The sequence below is a fragment of the Odocoileus virginianus genome, chromosome 5 (genome assembly GCF_023699985.2).
Source record: "Odocoileus virginianus isolate 20LAN1187 ecotype Illinois chromosome 5, Ovbor_1.2, whole genome shotgun sequence".
Classification (NCBI taxonomy): Eukaryota; Metazoa; Chordata; class Mammalia; order Artiodactyla; family Cervidae; genus Odocoileus; species Odocoileus virginianus.
The window spans coordinates 42,137,286-42,157,873 of NC_069678.1; the positions used below are offsets into that span (position 1 = coordinate 42,137,286).

The 20,588-nt window shown below is 41.7% G+C and overlaps 1 protein-coding gene, 1 long non-coding RNA gene and 2 pseudogenes across 13 annotated transcripts in view; 2 read left to right on the forward strand and 2 right to left on the reverse strand.

Annotated features, from left to right (window-relative positions):
- Nucleotides 1–220: 220 nt before the first annotated feature.
- Nucleotides 221–1,140, reverse strand: LOC110135928 (large ribosomal subunit protein uL11-like; annotated as a pseudogene).
- Nucleotides 1,141–3,120: 1,980 nt separating this feature from the next.
- Nucleotides 3,121–11,048, reverse strand: LOC110135929 (uncharacterized). The gene is made up of 3 exons (XR_002313491.2): nt 10,668–11,048; nt 10,010–10,193; nt 3,121–3,401 (listed from the first exon to the last, which is right to left on the reverse strand). It is a non-coding gene; the product is annotated as an uncharacterized lncRNA (long non-coding RNA).
- Nucleotides 11,049–11,082: 34 nt separating this feature from the next.
- SSX2IP (SSX family member 2 interacting protein) overlaps nt 11,083–20,588 on the forward strand; it is a 54,997-nt gene continuing 45,491 nt past the window's right edge. For 6 of the 12 annotated variants that reach the window (XM_020891301.2, XM_020891305.2, XM_020891304.2 and 3 more), the window contains exon 1: nt 11,083–11,207. The gene's annotated coding sequence lies outside the window, so the exon portion shown is untranslated. Of the gene's footprint in view, nt 11,208–11,333; nt 11,455–14,862; nt 15,029–18,320; nt 18,412–20,588 lie in introns of those variants that run through there. The other 6 variants (XM_020891308.2, XM_020891310.2, XM_020891302.2 and 3 more) reach the window with 5 other exon arrangements.
- On the forward strand, nt 16,403–17,630 carry LOC110135939 (activator of 90 kDa heat shock protein ATPase homolog 1 pseudogene; annotated as a pseudogene).

Sequence of the window (20,588 nt, forward strand, 5' to 3'; positions counted from 1 at the left end):
TTACCCAACATTATTCCTTTTAAATATATGTGACCTAGCTATTCTTTAACAGCCAGAAAATTTACATTGTTCCTTCTTCTTCTTCTTGAACTCATGTTTTCATTTCCATATTTCCATTGTTCCCACAGACTGCTATTTTATTGCATATTTTCATACTCAAAAAATTTGTATTGATGACTGCATCATTTTTTACAACTACATATTTACATAATTTTGCTTTCTGGTAACTTTAAGGCCCTTGTTTTGTCTCTGGATGGAGTTGTCACTAAAATTGTTAGCAGTACACAACTGATCAAACATGGCTATATTACAAATTGATAACTATTTTTAAGCATAAAAATAAAACATGTTAGAAAAATGGAGGGGTCTTTTTTCCCCAGTGGATTTGGGGATGAGTATTATAGAGTAATATTGAGTTTCACCCCAACTCTAATCATGAGTTTGATACTGTTCTTATAGATATAATTGCTGAAGCAGTTTGTTCACAAAAGTAAGTAGATGGGAACTGTAGCCCTGTTACTCAGTTCCTGGAACTGCTTTCAACTATATGCCAAAAATCATGTGATGATCTGTTCCTTAAAGTATTTTTTCTTCCTACTGGTTGTCAAATAACCCTTTATTGAATTAAGTTCCTTTGCAGTTCTTAACCAGCTGGGCATTCCACCACACCACTGTTGGATTCGTCTATGATGTCATGAGGATGACCGCCATCCACATCAGAGCCCACAGACCTGGCAGTCCCCAGGATCTCTTTAATGGTTCCAGAGTATTCTGGAGCTAAAGATTGGTGTTGCATCTGCTGGGCAATGTGGATGACCTCATCAAAAGCGATGTTTCCACTGTGCTTAATAATTTTCTGCTTCCTTCTGTCCCTTGGTTGTTCCTTAAAGGCTTTGATGATCAGGATAGACACAGAAGCTACCACCTCAATCTGGGCCTGTCTGTTCTGAATGATCAGTTTCACTGTAGTCCTCAGACCCTTCCAACCACCAGCTGCCTTTGCAATGTTATCACCAACCTCTTTTGGAGACAGACCCAGGGGGCCTAGCTTGGGAGCCAGGACAGACGTGGCACAGACTTCTCCATGGGTGCCCCTCAGGTATATAACTTTGTCGCCTTAGGGTCTAACTTAGGTGACATGGTGAGGTAGCTGGTGTCAGATAAACCTGGATTTCAGAGGACTGAAGAAAATGGCACCTTGGTCTCCTTCAAGTTGAAATCGGAACTAAAGCCATTTAAATTATTTTTAGTGCTTTAGCAGGTAACACTTTTGTTCTCCAGTCATCACAGTCATCCCCTTTCTCAGCACTCACAAAGGCTTCTAATTTTCCATGTCTTGTGCAACTAAGGTCAATGCACCACAGTATGACGTGGAATTTGTAAGAAGAAAGATTTTCTTATGTTAAATGGGAAAATGGAAATTGTTTTTAAAAAAGGGGGGGTATGGAAAAGAGATTGCAAGCATGTTTTCAGGCAGATAAATTTTAGGAAGGTATAGGAGTGAAAGTTGAGGGACTTCCCTGGTAGTCCAGTGGCTAAGACCCTGTGTTCCCAATGCAGGGGGCCTGGGTTCAGTCCCTGGTCAGGGAACTAGAACCCACGTCCCACAGTTAGGACCTGGTGCAGCAGATAAATAAATAAATATTTTTTAAAAAAGAAAGTTAAGAATGTGGAATTGAGTCCCTTAAAACTATCCATGCTCTGTACTACTGGAGAGTCTTCATATACATGGGCAGATATGGTTATCCTGGTTTGAAGATTTCTATTCAATAGTCAGCAGGCATTTGAACAAAAATGAGTGGAGAATGAGAGGTTAAGGCAGTCCTAAATACTGGGTATGACATGGTGGTTAAGATAAGAGCTCTGTAAACCCTAACTCTGAAATTTCCTAGCAGGGTATTCTTGAGCAAATTAACCTCTACTTTCTTAATTACTAATTTAGAAATAAAGGTAATAATGATACCTACCTCATAGGGTTGTATTGAGAATTTGAAGAATTAATATGTAAGCACTTAGAATATTGTTTGACAAATAATAATTACTCAATAAATCATTGACATGCATACTAGGAAATGATTATACATGACTAGAATTGAGTTTCATATGACTGAGTCCTAAATAAATTAAAATTCCATATATACTTTGCTCTTAGCAAAGCTAATCATTTAATTTGTAAATTCAATGAAAAGTACAAGTATGAGGCAAAGCCAGGTTCCTTGTCCAGAGTTTGCAGGCTTATGCTACCTCTTGAGAAAATAACAACAACAAAAACAAAAGAAACAAAAGGTATATGAGTTATAAAGTTATTCTTTCTATATCAAAGCATAGCCTATGTTAGGTAAAATTTATAATCTGCTTATTTTGAAGTGGCAAGAAAAGTGTTTGATGTGCTCTTTCCCCATCTTTTATAACCACAGAAAGTCCCATTATTTCCATTCAGGATATCTTCCCCCCACCACACACACTATTACTAAATATACCATCCAAACTTCTGGTGCTTAGAGGTTCAGGGGTTTTGCCTTGCTACTATCACTGGGGCTTCAGGAGATCATACTCAACAGTCTTTGTTAAATGAAAATTAGAGAGTTTTTTCAATATGACTTTATTTCTCTTGTATTTCTAATGGTCCTCACCTCCACCCATTCTAAATTTGATAGCTTATACCATAAGTTATGAAAAAACACAACAAAGAGTTTGAAAACCCTTATTTGAATAACAGTGACTTCAGGAACAGCTGCTGAGATAAAATAAATCCAAGAGAGCTCAGCAACCAGAATGCAATGGCTTTTCTTTTTAAAGGGACAGGAAGATTCACTCACTAGTGTAAGCCTTAAGCAGTTACTTTAGATCAATACTATATTTTAATTGGTATCTAAGTTTTTAAACTCTGAATTTTTATGGGGTGTTTTAACCCATATACAGAGGATTCTCTTCCACTATATTTCTTTCTTTTTTTTTTTTTCCACTGTATTTCAATTTGAACAATTGTTTGATGATATCATTGATAGAGGTTTACAAAGCAGAAAATAAAATCCACCAGGAATCAAGCTTTCAGATTTCTTCTTTCACTGAGAATGTAGAAAAAAACAAAACAAAAAACTTTACCTAGTGAAATAGAAATAATGAGATCAAATGGAAATTTATTACTAAGACAAAATTGCATTGCCAGTAGCAGAACAAAAAGATAAAAATTGTTTTGTTGATTGCAACATCTTTGTCTTCTGTACTGAGATTCATATTACAGAAACTCTTCATTAAAATAGTACACAGAAGTCTGGATTTTAAATAATTAAGTGAAGGGACTTCCCTGATGGTCCAGTGGTTGACTCCATACTTTCATTATACAGCGAGTGCATCGGTTCAATTTCTTTTGGGGAACTAGGACCTTCCCACGCCAAATCCTGTGGCCATAAAATAGAGAAAAACAAACAACCCAACAAACTGAGCTTAGGAAGTAAGGATAAGCAGAACTCTCTTAAGAAAATCCAACATATGAAAATATAATCTTATAGACTGGATGAATAAGAAGGAGATTATTTTTCCTACAAAAGTGTCATTCATTATGCAAATAGATTTATTTTTTAAATATCTAGCTTCACTAGTACACTTAGATTATGACTTGATTTCTAAATACATTATTTACATATGACTTTTGTTGGAATATATATATAACATAATGACTAGCCAGAAGACATTGAGCTGAAGCCTAAAATTTTCAGAATAGCAAATTATTTCATGAAAAGCTGTATTTATCAAAGTGTCTTAATTTTTCTGGCCTAGTTAAATCAGCAAAGAAAAAATAAAATTTAGAAAAATGTTAATATCCAAGATACATAGTTACAGTTCAAAGCAAAGACAGAGTCCCACATGTTCCTGCTGCTTCTTTAATTATTTCATTCAGCCCTCTGTAAATAACTCCTATACTTCATTTTCTCATTGACTTTTTTGCTCACTTGATTATTTCCACATGTGGCAGTTGAATATATTTGTACAAATAAAATGAAATATCACACCCTCAGATCATTTCATGAAAGTTCTTTTTTCAATGTATCATATTTGGCTGCAATTATCAAACAACCTAACTAGAAGTGCCGTAGACCATGAAGCACTTATTGTTTACTAAACAGAATGCCCAGAGGAAGAAAACCCCAGGTGGACTTGGGAGCTCAGTGATGTCAACATGGACCCAAGTGGACTAGACAGCATTTCAGTCCAGGCAGTCAGACTCAAGTGTCGATGGATCATTCTGTCTTCCTGGGAAACTCTGAGTTCTTGTAGTGAAAGAAGAAAGAAGGCAGTTGCTAGCTGCTCAGTCATGTCCAACTGTTTGCAACCCCATGGACTGTAGACCACCATGCTCCTCTGTCCATGGGATTCTCCAGGCAAGAATACTGAAGTGGGTTGCCATTTCTTCTTCCAGGGGATCTTCCTGACCCAGGGATCAAACATGGGTCTCCTGCATTGCAGACAGATTCTTCACCATCTGAGCCACCAGGGAAGCCCTCTTGTAGTGAGCAAGGACTTAAAATCTCTCAGTCTCTCACATGGTAATCATTTAATAAGTATTCATTAAACAGTTAAGGAAATTTTAAAATAAGAGCAGGAAAACTAAGACTATGTGCAATAGAAGGGTGCTTTGGTGTTGAATGATGTCACAACTATTCAAGTTAAGGCTGGATCTTTGTGCTGTGTGGTTTTTAAATAGATCTCAGTATAACTAAAAAACATTTTGGGTCATTTATACTTCCTTTGGGTCACTGTGGGTCTTCCTACTTCCTTGGAGTCTCTTTTGTTGTCCTCTCAATGCTCGGTGTTTAAATTTGCAAGTTTAGAAATGTAGACTGAGCCAAATTGCTCTGTATGAGAAAGCTTTGGAGGTCACTATAGTCAGCAAGGTAAGCTGTGTGCAGTGTTTCTGTGCTTGTATGCTTTGTATGTGCACTCACTGCATTTCCTAAGGGAGGGAGACTTCTCTTTTGGAAATACAGGGTTTGAGAACTACTCTGGTTGGTACCTGATTAGTTTCCTATGATAGCATCTTATTAACTGTTGGAGTGATTTATGCAAAATCAAATTTTACATGACATATCTTAAACTTAATAAATCAATTTTAGGACAAGTAGAAAGTTGAAAATTGAAGTTAGAGCTTGGTAAAAATCACTAGGCTCAAAAACAAACAAATCAACAACAACAACAACAAAACCCTTAACAAATGAGAAAAAAAAATCCACTTTCAAAAGAAATGATAGAGCAAAACATTCAGCACACCAGACAAAAAATTAAAGCACTAAGCGTGAAATTCCTAGAAGATGATCAAGCATTTTGTCTGCTGTTCTGTGTGTTTGCGTGTGGTGGTGGGGCAGGATGGGGGTAGGGTAGTGACAAGCAGCAGGATGGGTAATGGATAGTTCTCTGAGAATCTTCACCTGGGTGGAGACGAGAAGAAGAGGGAACTATGGTGGTCTGCTTTTTCTGCAAACTCAGCCAGCACTTTATAAATGGCATAGGACTCGTTTCAAGCTCAACTATTACTGGCCTAAATCCAATGGGATTGGCCAGAAATGAATCATCTTTGGAAATGCAGCATGATGCAGAGACTCACTCAGGAGCTAGAGGAGCCAAGCACAGCTAAGAGTAAGGCCACCTTTTAGACCAGGAAGCAGACCTAAAAATGGTCTGGTCTCTGCCTACTGTCTGTCCCAAGGCCCTAGTCCCTTTCCCTCTCCTCCATGGAGAAATCCCTGGCCACTCCGGCCCACAGTGAGGACTCTGAAGTCTCAGGGCCTTTGGAATTTGTCCTATATTTTGTAGTTAATTACAAACAGCTTAAGTTGATCTTGTGAATAAAATGAGGTTATGGATATGAAAGTTCCTAGTACAGAATCTAGTGAGACTTTGTTTTTCCACTCTGTCACCCCTGGAAAGACAGTTCTGGCCAGGGCACAGAAGTAATGAAAGCGGGGCCCTTAAGGAGAGGTGACTCAGCCCTTCTCCTCATCTGTTATAACACACAGGCCCTGGCAAGCAATGTTCCTCACTAGATCCAGAAACTGTTGCTGCTATTGAAATAATCCAGATGGTACGAATTACACCAGAAAGCCTTTATAAGTTGGCCCATTATTATCCAGATTTGAAGATACATGTTATTAGAAGCCATATGACCTGAATGCTTGTTGGGGTATTTGAAAAACTGGTTTCTAAAGAACAAAAATAAGTAAATATGGAGTGGATTATTAATTTACTACCTGTGTTAAAAATCAGAGCCTGTTTATTTCAGCAAAATTAAAATACTTTAAAATTGTAATAATACATACTTATAAAAATTCATATATCACAGGGAGTTAATACAATGTAAAGCAATTTCACTTTTAGCAGTATGGTTAGCAACTGTCCAGTGAAGGCATGAAGAGGTTGGGGCTACAGAGGTAAATATGATTAACAAGGTCCCTGCCTTCATGGGGTTTACATTCTAGCAGGAGGAAACAGACAGTCAGCAAGCAAATAAGTAGACAAACCAGAAGTGGGATCTCAATGATGGGAAAAAAAGTCACAGTGTTGAACTCTTGTTTGGAGAACCTTCCAGCAGACTGAATTGCAGGTTTAAAGGGCCAGACAAGAAAAAAGGGGGCTGCTACAAATAGTATATCACTTTAGTATACCAAAGTAAGCATTCCAAGAGGAGTATAGGGGTCAGATCATGCAAGATCTGGGTAGGAAGGTCAACTTCATTTAACACTATGAAAGGCCATGAAAGATTCTGAATTGAAGGGGAGGGCAGCAGAGAGAATCTGATCTTCCGTTTTGAAAAAAAAAGTCAGGGCAAGAGTGGAAGTCTGCAGACCAGACATGTTGGAAGAGATTCACTCACACATACACTGAAACATATAGAGCTTAAAATATATGGACACTCTTCCTGCAACTTGCTACTAGTGTTATTTTTAGAACTCCTCTTTGAAATTATGTTCACAGTCACTTTACTGTCTTAGAAAATCAAACACATTTTGTTTTTTGACCTTTCCCTATCCACCCAAATGCAGTAACTTAGTTGGAAAACACAGGTTTTGGCATTTTTAACATGATTCCAGAATGTGTTCATCAGATTTGGCTCTGAATAACTTTTGGATCATTCCAAAAATCAGATTTATTCTCAAAGAAAGAATTCTTTTCAAAAATTCCATGTCTACAAATGTGATACTTTTAAGCAGCATCATATATACTTGGACAAGGTGGTTTATTTGAAATGAAAAACATCCATTTAAAGTTATATTTATTCACTGGTAATTACTGAGCACTAATCACTAAGTACCAGGCACTGTTTTGGGTACCGGGCATACATCAGTGAAGGCTTCCCAGGTGGCTCAGTGGTAGTAAAGAATCCTCCTGCCAATGTAGGAGGTGAGACTCAGGTTCGATCCCTGGGTCGGGAAGATCCTCTGGAAAAGGAAATGGCAACCCACTCCAGTATTCTTGCCTGGAAAAATTCCAGGGACAGAGGAACCTGGTGGGCTACAGTTCATGGAGTCACAGAGAGTTGGATGTGACTGGGGACACACACACCAGTGAACAATGAGACAAAACGTGTCCCTGCTGGGCTTACATCCTAGTAAAGGGAGATGAATCAAACAAACCACAAATAAGGCTAAGTGAACTCTGTTAATACAGAAGTTCAAGATTAATATAATCTTCAATATGGTTGAAGATTATATAAGAGCAAGGTGAGAGAGCTTTAGGAATCTGGGGCGGGGGGGGGGCTTCCAATTTTAAATAATGTTGTTAGGTTGGGCCTCACAAAGAAGGTGACTTTGGTTAGATCTGAAAGGGCAGAGACAAGTAATATAAACATTAAGGACAAGAAACTTCAAACTGACTAACAGTGCAAAGGTTCTGAGGCAGGAAAGTCCTGGCAAGGATGAGGAGCACTGTGGTGGCTAATGGTTGAGTAAGGCAGAGAGCTGTCAGCTACAAGGTCAGAGAGGTAAGGAGATGGAGGGCAAGTGATAAGAAACTAGTAGCCATGGAAAGAAATTTGACTTTAACACTGACTGAAGGAAACAAAGCAGAAAAGGGGCATGGCATATTATTCTGACCACTGTGATACAGACTACAGAGGAGCAAGGATGGAAGTTTTTATGTTTTTTGGAAAACACCACCACCTGATAATCAATCTCCTAATTTTGCCAGGAAAGGGGAAAGTAACCACAGTTAAACATTAAGAAACATTCCAGATCATGTCTTTCCCCTTTGTTTCCTTTAGAGCAAAGTCCTATTAGGCCCAATTCCATTGTCCCTGGACCCAAAGTGCCCTTAGACCATTTTCAGGCCGCAGCCAAGTTCTTTATCTTTATCCTGTACATTAGCTAGGATCTTCTTGGCTGCAAGAAACTGCAACCCATGATTGCTCAATCGCTTCAGTTGTGTCTGATTCTTTGTGACCCTACAGACTGGAGCCCACCAGGCTCCTCTGTCCATGGGATTCTGCAGGCAAGAATAGTGGAGTGGGTTGCCATGCCTTCCTCCAGATCTTCCCAATCCAGGATCGAACTCGTATTTCCTGGGTCTCCTGTGTTGCAGAGAGATTCTTTACCTCTGAGCCACCGGAGAACCCCAAGGAACTGCATACCTGACCCAAAATGGCTTGGGCATCAGGCCACTTACTATGTCATACGTGAGTAGTCATGAGGTATGCAGAGCCAGGGTAGGTTAACTTAGCCACTCAGTGACCTTTTGGTTCTAGGTTACCATTCCCTATATTTTCTTTGCTCATTGTTCCAGGATGCACCACCATAGGTTGAAACACATCTTGCTAACTGGAAGATAGCCAAGGCAAGAAGTAAGGAAAAAACTTTTTTAGGGGCTCTCAGAAATAAAACCCTCCCCCTGGAGTCCCTTTTCCCCACCTTCCCATTATGTTCACACCACACGCTTAGTTCCTAAAACAGTCACTGACAAAGGGGGACAGAGAAGCAAGACCTGTCTAGACTGGTGGCTTTCAGAGCATTAATCTGAGGAAGGGGAGAGGGTGTTAAGAGCTGATCCCCAAGACCCTTTCAGGGAGTCTGCAAGGTCAAAACTATTCTAACACTAAAATGTTATTTGCCTTTTTAAAAAAACTCCCATTCTGAGGGTACAATGGAGTTTTCCAGGGGCCACCTGAAATAGTGCAACAGATTGAATGCAGCACATTTGAAAATCCAGTTTTCTTCCATTAGGCTGGATATCATAGATATTTGCAAATTTTTAAAGTAATACCACTATTGCTACTATTTTAGGGGGAAATATGGTTATTTTCCATTAAGATGTGCTATTTATGATAAGATGTAATTATTTTTTAGATAAGTATTTTTAGATTTGTTTTAATTTTAGTATAGTAAATATTAATACATATAACCCACATAAACAAAAGCTTTTGGGGGCCCTCAATAACTTTTAGGAGTGGAAAGTGGGTCTCTCGAGCAAGACAGTAAAGCGCTGGTTTAATCTGACAGGTCTGATTCACCCTTGTGGCCAGGGGCAGAGCCAGAACTTTTCCTAACTCACCTTCTCCTGACCCAAGCCTTCTTAAAATCCTACTGTGTAAATTGTTAGGCCAGAGCAGGAAGTCGCAGACGCAGCTTAATGAATTAACCGATCTCCATGCTTCTGGCTAATCGGATAGTAAGCTCTTGCTTTTTGACAGTGAGGCAGTTAAATGGTCAAAATGAAGCTGGAAGTGTTACTTCAAAGACAAACGTCACACGAACTTGCTTCTTAAGACGGGAAGGGGTGTGGGGTTTTGAGGGGTGGACAGTTGAAACTTCAGAACTCTTCTCGGGAGCAGGGGTAACCCCCCTCTATCTAGTCTCATCAGTTGTCTGGGTTAGCGATTAATTATTGATAATAATTGGCTTTCCTTACCACCAGCCTGCACTATGGCGTCTTTCTTTATAAGGAGGGCCTGTCATTCACCTATGCTTACCTGCATCAGTCCTGGCCTCACGACAGCTTAGGTCAAAAGCAACAGGAAGGTTACCTTGGATTCTGAAGTTGTCGCCATGGCATGTTCATGTTCTCGCCTTGATCTTTCATCCAGGGTTGGGGCTGGATATAAGTGTGTGAACTGGAGGAAGGCACTCCTTTCTCCCTTGTTCTTCAGTTTTAACAATTCTTGTCCTTCTCTCATAGTATTTTGGTTTCAAAGTGCTCTCAGGATCCTCCTTAAAATACCAAACCTGTTTTTACTCTCTTGAGTAAATTTCTTGGCTTCACGTAAAGAAAAAAAATCTATCCAAGTACGTCTTTGTTTTATAACTCAACTCATATGCCTGCGATTTCTCCATCTGATCTCCTTCCTTTTTCTGGCCTCTCATCTACGCTGGAGAATTTTAGGAGGCCATGGAACACGGGAGGAGCGGCCATGACCCTGGCTAAGGGAGTAGCGGGCATACATTTTCTTTGCGCATATTTTGATCAGTGGGTGTGGGGCAGTTTTGCTTAACCTTCACGAGTGCCTTTTCTTAGACTTCCCGCTGTCTTCCGCCTGGGTCCAACTCTTGCCCTAAATTTACATCAACTTTTCTCCTTGGCATCTACTCCCAGCGCTTGAACCTCCCTTCCCCTGGGCCTGACCTAATTCTGGGTGCCGGCTGTTTGGTTTATTTTCCCACTTTTTCAAGCCCACAGAGCTTTACCGGGCGCTTCACTTTTGCTCGGGTGGGTGCTGGGGTTCACAGGGGCTCAGAGACGTGTGCTTTGAAGCAGCCACGACCCCGCCACCCGCCCCTAGCCACATGAAGCCCGGGGCCCCGAGCTCCGCGGGTGTGAGGAGGGGGTGGAGAGCAGGACCCTGCAGGGTGAATCACAGGGCGTAACAGGTGCCGGGAGCCGCAGCTGCGCCCGCATCCCGCTCAGGCTCTAGGGATGAGGTTTTCTTTTTCTCCGGGTTTTTTTGGAGGTGCCACCGGACCAATGCAGGCCGCTGTTGTTCATCGCCTAGCAACTGGCGGAGCCAATGGGAAGCGGCTAGGCCTTGCGAACCTGCGGGGCAGGGGAGGTGGCCGCGAGGGGTGGGGCGGAGCCCGGCCGGGGGCGGGGAAGGCGGGAGCCGTAGGTGGAGGCGGGGCCGTCGGCCCGGGCTCAGCGTGCAGCCGCGCCTGTGCGGGCCCTCGGGGCTGCGCGAGCAGGTCGGGACTCCGAGCGGTGCTTCCCCGCCACAGCCGGGGGCTGTGAAGGTGAGAGCCTCACCCGGCGCCGGGATTGTGACGCGCCCGCCCGGGGAGGGGCGACGGCGCCTGCGGGGACTGGGGCAGGAGGGCGGGCGGGCGCCGGCCGGGGTCGGGAGGGCGGGCGCGGAGGTGAGCGGCGGCACCTGGCGCGGCGCCCCGCTTCTCTGCGGGAGCCTCGGCGCGGCCGTTGGGGCCGTTGGAGGAGGCGGGCGAGCGTTGACCCCCCGGCTGCGCCTGGAGGAGGAGGTGGGAGGTAGGTGCCGACTCGGGGACCGCTCCCGCTGGTCGTCGCAGAGCGGAGCCCCAAACCCTCTCCGGGATGGAGAGAGGGTGGCGCCTGGCGCGGGATGACGAGCGACGCGGGGACGTGGAGGAGGAGGGGATGGCCAGTTTGGGGCTGCGGTGTCCGCCGAGCAGGAGCTGCGGGGCTCGCGGGCTTCGGGGTTGTTAGCTCGAGCCGCAGGGGCCAGTCGTTCGGTGGCCGCTGCAGGGGAAGAGAACTCCCCTACCGGTCTGGTTAAAAGACTAGGGCAACAACTTACATCATCTCAAGGCAGGCGTGTGTGAGGATGCTTTGGTGTAGAATTCTGTAGTAAAGTACAGTAAACTGAAGTGTGAGCTTCCTGCTGTCTTTCGAGCCTGTTCCAATCGCCCAGTTATGCAAGTCACTTGGGCTAGGAAATGTCATTTGCTAAGTAATTTGTTCTCAGCACGTATAACGTGGGAATCTTTAGGTTATACTTCCATTACTAGTTGTGATCTCCAAATTACCATTAATGGCAACGTGGATAATAGTTTTTATTGAATCTGAGAGAGTGACATTTCCCTTTTCTGGACCCCATAATGGGGCGACGATTAGAAGAGGTACTCTTCCCAGAGTGGTTCGGAAGTGTAAGAGGGGGGCTGCCTGGAATTTAAAATTGCTGGGCTCCCCTAACAGTTCAGATTAGTGTCTGGATCTAGAGTTGGCTAGGAATGATAGGTGTCTTGGCTCAGGAGGGATTGGTTTACAGTTTAAGTAGGAGAAAATTCTGGCAGCCTGGATTCTGAACTGAAAAGGTAGGTATGACTTGACACATTTAGGGGACTGAGCAAACTTGGATAGAATTAGAGATCAGGAGAGAGAGAGAAAAAAATGGCTTTAAAGTTTGCTTCATGCTCTTTTGAAATTTAGAAGAAGTTAGAGGTAGATTTATGAATTTGGATTCAGTCAGCAAAACTTAATCCATCAAATCTCGTGTCCTACAGCTATCATAACCTGCAGGTCTAGGAAGCTTCTGTTATTCATTCAAGTTAAACAAGTAAAAGCTAATAACTAGTTTGATGCTCTTTTCTGCCTGCTGGCAGTGAGAGTTTCTCAGAATGGTGGTTTGAAGAGAGGAACAGGAACGGATATTTAAAATGAAAGCTCTTTCAGTGACTTGCTGAGACTCTTCAGTCAAGTCATTTTATATCCTTCCTTCCCTCATCTGTACATTGAAGATAATCGTGGCCCAGGATTTAGTAACATGGGTGAAGCAGCTTGAAGATAACTGCAAAGACTTAGTTATTCTAGGATGAAATGTGAAGATCTCTTCCTAACACATTGTGCCTTGTGACAGGGCTTGTTAAAGCACATTGTGTTGGAAACATGCTGAGGCAGTATGTAAGAGAAAGAACATTAACTGTTAAGATGATGTGCCTAAGGCCTCGAGGCTGACACATTATATTTTGGGGCTGTCTGAAAACCTCGCATAGCTTCTTTTGACCAAACTAGCTATGACTCAGGTTTTATAAAAGATATTGAGTGCCTTCATTGTGGTATGCATCTAGAAATAAAAAGATAAAAAAGACGCTGCCCCAGAATTATGTCATTTAATTCATTTTATACACATAAGTCGGAGCACTTCCAGAGTTTTGTGTGTGTGTGGTTGGATTTTTAAATTTTATTTAAAAAGGATAAACTACAATGACCAAAAGACAGATTAAAACGGAGCAATTAACAAAAATCTAACAAAACGCAGCTTTATTTTTTTATCTCCCCCCGCTAAAATGTAAGTAAGTCCAACGAGGCTGGTTTCTTAGACCTCCTTGTTTGTCGCTCTGGTGGTTTGGTCACTAAGCTGTGTCCGACTCTTGTGACTCCACGGACTATAGCCTGCCAGGCTCATGTGTCCATGGAATTTTCCAGGCAAGAATACTGGGGTGGGTTGCCATTTCCTCTTCCAGGGGATCTTCCTGACCCAAGGATCAAACCCACGTCTCCTGCATTGACAGGCAGATTCTTTACCACTGAGCCACCAGGGAAACCCAGTTTGGTAGTTGGAAGCAGGTAACTAGGATTAGAGGTAAGGTTGGAAAACAAGGCTATGACTTTTGACTAGTAGGTGATAGGGAATCCTTAAAAAGTTTTATTCAGGGGAATTATATTTGATTTTTACTTCAGAATGGTATTTCCAGCAAAATCAGTAATTTGAGTGGTCCATAAACAATCCAAGTAATATCTGAGTCAGAGTAGTACATAGCAGTTTAAGACTAAAAATAAGTTATTGAAGACCTCAGGATGTTCTGAAAAGTAAAAATGATCATTCATACAACCAGCCTTTATTGAGCATCTTTCTTTTTTAAACTGTGGTATAATTGACATATAATGGTATTAGTTTCAGGTGCACAACATAATTTGTTATTTTTATATCTGTGAAATGGTTACCATAGTAAGTCTAGAATCTTCTACTTTTAGGATTAGAGAAATAAATACACCAAGATAAATAAGATACACACCCGTTTTCAGTCAACTTATGATTCAGTAAGAGAAATGACAGTTGTAATACAGTGTTGAATCTGAGTGTCATAAGAGGCATGAACATGTTAAGTCTCAGTAATGTAGGATTCTGAGATGAGAGAAGACACAAATTCTTTCAAAGTAAAAATAAGTTCCTGAATAGGTGTTAAAATTTGTCCAGTTAAACAGTCAGTGCAGTCTTACTATAACATTTACAGTTTTTGTCTATGAACCCTCACTTCTCACATTGCCCTCCCCACTAATTAATTCTTTTGAGTGAAATTTCAGATTTGACTACCATACTACTAACTATCTTCTGTGTGCCTTAGTTGTCTCATTTGTAAATTAGGAATAGTAAAACCTACTTCATAGGTTTGTGATGATTAAATGATATGTTAGTATCCAGAATGATGCCTGGAAAAACACTTTACATCTTTTGAATACTTTTTGACATGAAAATGCTGTAATTGAATAAGAACTAACTTAAAGGCAGAATTTTTTCTTTTTTTTGTTCTGTTTGTAGTAGCTAAACCCTCTACATTCAGAGAGGGTAAATATATTCTGTTAAACTAAACTTCTTGAACAAGTGACCTTTGTTTATTATCTCCTGTTATTTACTGATCATTTTTCTGAAATCTGATTTCCATTTTTACTCCTCAGGTTTGTCATAAAGTCCTTAATTACCAGATTCAACACAATATTCTTTTTAGCTCTGCCCTTTCTGTGGCATTTGCTGCTGTTCCTCATTTCCTCCTCTTTAAAACTCGTTTTCCTTGGTTTTCCTTAAACCTCCCCTCACCCCTGTGTTTTCATCTCCTAGATCTAGGTCGCTTGCCCTCACCTCTTACATGTTGATGTTCTTGAAGGTTCTTTCTGCCTCCCCCCTTTTTTTCTGTATAGATTCAACTACCACATGTATGCCGATGACTCCTAAATCTGCTCTGATATCTTATTAATCTCCAGGCCCTAGAGTTTATCCCCATTTGAATGTCTCGTGAGGACCTGTATAAACCCAGTGAATTCTACACTGAGCTCTTTATCTTCAAACACTTAACCAAACCTGCAGGTAACTTTACTCCTGTGTTCTGTCTATGTGACACTGTTGTCTGTCTAGTACCAAAAACAGATTTTTACATGAGAGAATAAATGCCTCCCTTTTGTATATTTGTCAGCATGTTTGTCAGCCCAGCTTCTGAAGCTTTTCTTGTCTTTCCTTCATTGTCTTCATTGTCACTGGCTAATTTGGCCAACCAGCCCCTGACCATTAATTGCTCTGTTTGCTATAATATTTTTGTGCCAGGGCTACTGAAAATGGGACCTGTTTTGTAAGCATAATGTGGGAGGAGATTTCTAGAATAATATTGTTCTAAAAGAATTCAGCTTCATGAGTGGCCAGTAGATACTTGTAATCCAAGGTGGATAAAACAGCCATTGCATATACATAGTCGACTCTCTTTATCCACGGATTCAACCAACCATAGATTGAATTGAATCAACTGAATTGAACACAGGTTGGTTGAGTCTGTGACTGTGAATCCTGTGGATAAGGAGGGCTGACTGTGTTCATTGTACTGTACTATAATGGACTTGAGCATCCTCAGAGCTTGGTATCCGCGGGGGGCCCTGGGACCAACCCCTTTTGGATACTGAAGGATGACTGTACTTTTTGCCTAATGGTTAATAGTTTAGGTTATGAAGGATAGAGTCTTGAGTTTGTCAGTCTTTTGCTAGTTGATTTTAATATGATTGTCTGTGCTTCTTTTTGAAAAGATGGCACCTTCAGCATTATTCTTTACGTGGCCACCCTCAGAAATATAATGGATTTGGTTCCTGTGTTGTGAATATTGCAATAAAGTGAGTCACATGGATTTTTGGCTTCCCAGTGCATATAGAAGTTATGTTTTTGCTGTATTATAGTCTTTTAAGTATGCAATAGCATTATGCCTGAAAAACAATGTGCATACCTTAATTAAAAAATAGTTTTTTTGCTAAAAAATACTAACCATTATCAGCAAATCCTAATCTTTCTGTAGTAATAGTAGTGTCAAGGATCACTGACCACGGTTCGCCATAACAAACACAGTAACAATGAAAAAGTTTGAAATATGGTAGGAGTTAAACAAAATGTGGACAGAGACACGAAGTGAGAAAATACTATTGTTAAAAAATGGTGCCAGTTGGCTTTCTTGATGAAGAGTTGCCATAAACCTTCAATTTGTAAACACAGTATCTGCAAGTATCTGCACCATAACAATAAAGTGAGGTATGCCTGTATTCTGTATCCAAACTCTAGAAATGTCCTTCTACATAGGATCGAGCCTGTAACAGCAAGAAGACGTTTTAGCTTCTAGTAGTTTCCAGGCACTGTTGGGAGGCTGGGACTGGATGGTCCTGAGACTGTGGCTGCTCGGGAACTGGTGGCAGCGTGTGAGGAGAGCTGATGGCCAGGTGGGGTGAGGGTGACCCATGCTGGACCGTGGAGGAGTAAGCAGATACTACCAATGTCAACAGCTGGCATTGAGAGGGAAGCTTTGAATATGTCCACAGATAAACTGAAAACACTGTTCCTATGTGTGTGCTAAATGAGGAGAAGTTCAAGGTGTCAGAAGTAAATAAACTTGATGGGAAGGCATCCATTAACCATCACAAAGGCAAATTTACCTTCTTTTATGAGTGGAGCATTAAACGAAACTGGACAGGTACCTCTGGAGTGCAGTACAAGGGCCATGTGGAGATCTCCAATTTGTCTGATGAAAATAGTGTGGATGAAATGGAGATTAGTGTGAGCTTTGCCAGAGATGATCCAGACACAAATCTTATGGCCTTAAAGAAGCAGCAGCATCCTCAAAACAGAGTTCAGACATAAATCTTATGGCCTTAAGGAATCAGCAGCATCCTCAAAACAGAGTTCACACAGAGTACGGTATTGCCTACAATCATGGAGAGTCAGTAGACGCAGCTGGGCAGCCAGCACTGAAAACTGAGGAGCGCAAGGCCAAATCTGCCCTTTCAAAAACCCGGGTCAGACCTGTTGGTGTCAAAATGCCCACTTAGAGAAACCTTCCTGACATCACCAGAGGAGCTCTACAGAGTTGTTTTGTTTTGCCTTTTTTTTTTTTTCACTCCCCAAGAGCTTGCTCAGGCCTATACCCACGCTCCTGTAGTGTTATGTGTTTGTTCAGTTGATCAGTTGTGGCCTACTCTTTGAGACCCCGTGAACTGTAGCCCGACAGGCTCCTCTGTCCGTGGAATTCTCTAGGCAAGAGTACGGGAATAAGTGGGTTACCATTTCCTGCTCCAGGGGATCTTCCCAACCCAGGGATTGAATTTGCATTTCCTGCATTTCCACTTCACCTGGAAAGCCCTCCTACAATGTTAGAAGCAGAGAAAGATGGCAAGTTTCAGCTGATGGGTGTCAGTGTCTGGAGAATTCACTGAACTGGTCCCTGAGAAACATATTGCGATGAAGTGGAGGTTTAAATCTTGGCCCAAAAGGTGGCTTTGCCACCATCACCTTGACCTCCGTTGACAAGAATGGAGAGAATGAGCTGTGTTTGGAAGGCTGAAGCATTCCTGCCCATGAGGAGGAGAGAATGTGGCAGGGTTGGCAGCGGTACTACATTGAGGGCATCAAGCAGTCCTTTGGCTATGGTGCATGCTTCTCTTAGGGCCAGCACCGGGAGTACAGGCTGCCCAGTCCTGACTGAGCCTTGGGACTCAGAGGACTGCACCATCCCAGCCACTGACTTGGGGCCAGGGCCCTTCCCTTCACGTGTACCTTGGGTTTGCGCATGCTTTCTGCTGGGTGGGAAGAGAGGGTGAGTTCTCTTTTAGGTGTACCTACGCTAAATTAGTGTAATTTTAAAGATGAAGGAAAAGACCTTTTAGAACTCATCAGTAAATACAGTCTATCACCAGCTGTGTTAGTTTATGAGGAGATGGTCTCAAAAAGTTTATATCATTTGCTCCAGATACTTGTTGAGTGTCCAGAGGAGGCCAAGGTTTGTGAGGCTTTGGAATCAGATGCAGACATACCTCTTTTTATTTTGCTTCACATTATTGTCTGTTTTAATAAATTGAAGGTTTTGGGTAACCCTGCATTGTCAGGTAGTTATTTTTTAGCAGTAAAGTATCTCTTAATTAAGGCATGTTCATTTTTTTTTCAGACATAATGCTGTTATTGCGCATGTGTGTAATGTAAACATAACTATTAGATGCAGTGGGAAACCAAAAAATTCATGTGACTTGCTTTATTGCAGTAATCTGGAAGCAAACCACAATATCTCCAAGGTAACGCTATAAGCTAGTCTTATTCTTACCTTCCAGGTTTAAGAGCTAAGTTTTCCTTTCTCTTTCAGGTGTGCAACTGGCTAAGTTATCTTGCCTCCCTGAGTTTCATATTCTTCCATCAAGAAAGTAATGTTGTATTTACTCCTTCCTAGGGCCATGGTAAGGCTGAGTGACATGGCTGGTGAACACATTTGGCAGGTAGTAAAAGCTAAGAGCAGTAGTTCTTCTTGCCTACCACTTTCACACAGGTATCTGAAACAGAAGTTCTTCAGTCCCTGTCCATGATCCTTGGCAAATCTCTGGATGACTTCATGGATCCTCTAAAACTGTGGCCAAAACTGCCTGTTTTTCTACCTTTAAGTGGGAGGTTCTTTCACTAAGAAGTTCAAATAAGATTTAAAATAATTGCCATTTATTGATATTCCATTCTCACTTAGCTCACTTTCAAGTTTACAAAGTTAGATCAATGTGGGTTTTTTTTTTTCCCTTAATCCTCTCTTAAGAATGATTGCTGCTATTCCTGCCTCTGCCCTGGAAGGATGTGGGAGACCTGGATTTGATCCCTGGGTTGGGAAGATCCCCTGGAGAAGGGAAAGGCTACCCACTCCAGTATTCTGGCCTGGAGAATTCCATGGACTGTACTGCCCTTGGGGTCGCAAGAGTGAGACATGACTGAGCGACTTTCACTTTCATACTGTCTCTTAAGTTGTGGTCTTGATTCAAACATCTAATCACCTTCCTGCTTCTCTAAGCTGGAAGACTTAGAGACTTAGAATCAAGATTCCATCAAAAGCCTTACTAAGTTGCAGCATGACTGAAGTGTTGATTCTGGTTTGTCACAGTGTTACAGTAGCATCCATCACATTAATATATCATCAAACTTAGTTGTCATTCATTCAGCAAACTTTATTGGATTCCATATTGACTGAGGGTCAGTTATGATACCTCATACCAAAGCAAGTACGGTTCAGTTCAGTTATTCAGTCATGGCTGACTCTGTGACTCCATGAACTGCAGAATGCCAGGCTTCCCTGTCTGTCACCAACTCTGGGAGCTTACTCAAACTCATGTCCATCGAGTTGGTGATGCCATCCAACCATTTTATCCTCTGTTGTCCCTTCTCCTCCCACCTTTAATCTTTCCCAGTATCAGGGTCTTTTCAGATGAGTCAGTTCTTCGCATCAGGTGCACAAAGTATTGGAGCTTCAACTTCAGCATCAGTCCTTCCATTGAATATTCAGGACTGATTTCTTTTAGGATAGACTGGTTGGATCTCCTTGCAGGCCAAGGAACTCTCAAGAGTCTTCTCCAACACCACAGTTCAAAAGCAATCAATTCTTCAGTGCTGAGCTTTCTTTATAGTCCAACTCTCACATCCATACATGACTACTGGAAAAACCATAGCTTTGACTACAGACCTTTGTTGGCAAAGTAATGTCTCTGCTTTTTAATATGCTGTCTAGGTTGGTCATAGCTTTTCTTCCAAGGAGCAAGCGTCTTTTACTTTCATGGTTGCAGTCACCATCTGCAGTGATTTTTGGAGCCCCCCAAAATAAAAGTCTCTCACTGTTTCCATTGTTTCCCCATCTATTTGCCGTACCAAAGCAAGGGTACAAGCAATATGCTGATAGGCCTGCTGGCCAGGAATGCAGCTTAGGTGGTGGGCGAGAAGATGTTATTATAGTTGGTTCTGTACTGTTAATGCAAAGTGTTCTGGAAGCACAAAGAGAAAGGAATGGCCATTCAGAGAAAGCCTGGAGAAGAGCTGTATATTCACTAGATTGTTTTTCAGAAATTTTTTTGTATTGCTATTTAATATTTTGTCTGCTTCTATACAGTTATTCAATTGGAATAATACTGTTGGATTATAATCTAGTCTCAAGAGGAGGTGGTAGAAAGCAAGAACCTCTATATGTGTCAGATTTGAGAAAGCAACTCACTATTTGTGTATTCCTTCCTCTTCTACAATATAGTAGGGTGTAGGGTGTGTAGTTGATGAAAGTGAAAGAGAGTGAAAAAGTTGGCTTAAAGCTCAACATTCAGAAAACTAAGATCATGGCATCTGGTCCCATCACTTCATGGCAAATAGGTGGGGAAACAGTGGAAACAGTGGCTGACTTTATTTTGAGGGGCTCCAAAATCACTGCAGATGGTGATTGCAGCCATGAAATTAAAAGATGCTTACTCCTTGGAAGGAAAGTTATGACCAACCTAGACAGCATTTTAAAAAACAGAGACATTACTTTGCCAGCAAAGGTCTGTCTAGTCAAGGCTACGGTTTTTCCAATAGTCATGGAAGGATATGAGAGTTGGACTATAAAGAAAGCTGAGCGCTG